We start from the raw sequence: 2517 nt of genomic DNA, 5'->3' as shown, positions 1-2517 counted from the left end.
TACGGAAACCATTTAGTGTAAAAAGTATTGCCAAGTTCACTAACCTACAAAGATGTAGTCTAGAGAACATTGAAATCAGAACCTCCTTTTTCTATCAACCTATATTTAACATCTTTGATATTCATTAGCCCCACAAACAGCATTGCAATAGCAACAATTATTTCTTAAATAGATAAAATGACTATCATTTCTTCTCCTTAAGAATAAATAAAATAAACAAATATACCTGTGTTTGAAATGGAAATGACACTTTACAACTTCAGTGCACACTTCCTGTCAGTGGGAGGGAGGAGACTTGGCTGGAGGAGGGCAGGCCTGGGCTAGACTTGGCTGGATGGGGCTAGGATGGGCTGGGCTGGACCAGACTGGGATGGACCTGGCTATCTGTTCTCTGAAGACTTCCCCTGGGTGGTAGGTACCCTCAGGGCTGGCCTGGTACCAGCCTTTGCCCCTTTTGGTGTTGTGCACCTAGCCTGGAGCAGGCCCCAGGGCCCTAACGAGTGAGTGCCCTGCCCAGAAAGGGCCAGAAAAGGGGCTGCTGGCATGTGATCCAAGAAAATTTTTACATGGAGCCTTGTGATGACCAAGTGGATGACTGACTTGCTTGCCATTGGTCATATCTCCACAGATGTGACTCACACAGTGAAGGAAGATGTTCCTCTACTAGCTGTTACAAGAACAATATTTGGTATCTTGGGCACAATTCGACTGGTAGCAGGTAATTATCTTCTAATTATCAAAAAGAAAAAAAAAGTAGGTAACTCTTTCAATCATGTAATAGGGAAAGTAGCAGATTTTCATATCCTTTCCCATAAGAAGACTATACTGCACTTAACTGATATTCAGTTACGGGACAGCAAGACCTTCCTTTCAATGTTTAACCATGTCTTGAGCATGGGTGGTTTTACTTTTCAACAATATATGATCTGACACATACTTTACAACAGTTATCTAACACCAGTCCAGAATTTCAAAAAATGAGTCTGTTGGAAAGGGTAAATCAAGTGATTTGTATGGAATTGTCATCTTCTTAGAGAATTATCTGTTCAGCTAGGGGCCCATTAGTTTGCTCTCCCTGTCTTATTTGGATTCATTACTATGTACTCTTGTTCCATTAATGGAAATTATCTTGATTGTATTTTCTTCTCAAGGAGGAGCTACTTCTAAGCTGGCATGTGCTATTTTGTGAGAAGAATAGATTCTGAAGGCCACGCTGCCAACTTTGTTGAAACAGATCAAATTGTGTGCTACACTGGGACCAAAGCTTTGATTGTCCAGACTAAAGGATCCACACCCTTTTTCTGGTCCCAAAGACCAAACCTCAAGTGACCAACCAGATGGATGGTTTTCAAAGGCATTTTGACTCACAAACAGTTACTTATGGAAAGCATGTTATGACGAAGCTGGTTAACCAGAAGGGCTCAGAGAAGCCATTTGAACAGACATTTGCAAAAATGGTAACATCTTTAGGAAATGGAAATATCAGCTATGTGGCATTTGACTTCCACAAGGAATGTAATAAAATGAGATGGGATCATTTGCAAACTTTACTGGATCAAGTAGTTTTTCTTCAAGATGAATTTGGTTATTTTCTAGTGGATGCTAATGGCAAATTGGTAACAAATCAGGAAGGGATATTCCTTAGCAATTGTATGGACCGCTTGGACAGACCCAATGTGTTCCAGAGCCTGTGGGCCTGCTGCTTTCTTCAATCCCAGCTCCACAGAATTGGTGTTTTGCATGTAGGGCAGATAATTGAAGAAAAAAGCTGAAATTGGAAAAAAAATTACAAAAATGTGTGGGCTGATAATGCAAATGCTTGTGCTAAACAACATGCCAGAAATGTTGCCTTGAAGATTAATTTTACCAGAACTGGGAAGAGAACTCAGTGGGAGCTGGTACTGGATGACTGGAACTTGCTCACGCACTACTACAAAAACAACTTTTCAGATGGCTTTGTACAGGATGCCATAGACTTATTCCTTGGAAACTATGTAGTGGATGAAGTAGACCATAATAATCCACTCCATATACAAAAGGACTGGAAATTTTTGTCTTTACCCATGATCACCACCATTGCCTTTTCGATGTACATTGTCTGTTTGCTAATGGCTGGTGAGACATGGACAGAGACATTGGCCTATGTTCTCTCCTGAGAAGTTGTAAGCATTGGAACATTTTAAACTATTATTTATAATGGGAAGGATTTTGCTGATGTTCCAAAACTGGTCCAAAAAGAAAAGACAGACTGAATTTGTGTCTGTGGAAAGTGCCTTGGCCTGGAAGATTCCACAATTCAGATTTGGAGTCTTTACTGATCTGTTTTTCACACCAGCGAGGTGTCTTCTTAGCTTTTTTTTTTCATTAGAAAAAACAAATCTTATACTTTCTTTAGCAATTGTGACACAGAGTTGAGATCTGGTGTTATACCCATATTTAGAATGATATTTTAAGTAGTGCATCAGTTGGGAATGGGACTCTCCTAACTAGAACAATGCAGGGCAAAGCCACAGTGAT

General features: G+C 40.2%; 1 pseudogene; it reads left to right on the top strand.

The window, feature by feature from the left end:
* Nucleotides 1–345: 345 nt before the first annotated feature.
* Nucleotides 346–2252, top strand: LOC110207860 (phosphatidylinositol-3-phosphatase SAC1 pseudogene; annotated as a pseudogene).
* The last annotated feature ends 265 nt before the right edge of the window (nt 2253–2517 follow it).

This window comes from Phascolarctos cinereus, unplaced genomic scaffold (assembly GCF_003287225.1).
Source record: "Phascolarctos cinereus isolate Bilbo 61053 unplaced genomic scaffold, phaCin_HiC Scaffold_4;HRSCAF=312, whole genome shotgun sequence".
Taxonomy (NCBI): Eukaryota; Metazoa; Chordata; class Mammalia; order Diprotodontia; family Phascolarctidae; genus Phascolarctos; species Phascolarctos cinereus.
The sequence above is the reverse complement of the archived record's forward strand: the minus strand, read 5'-3'. Positions and strand labels throughout refer to the sequence as shown.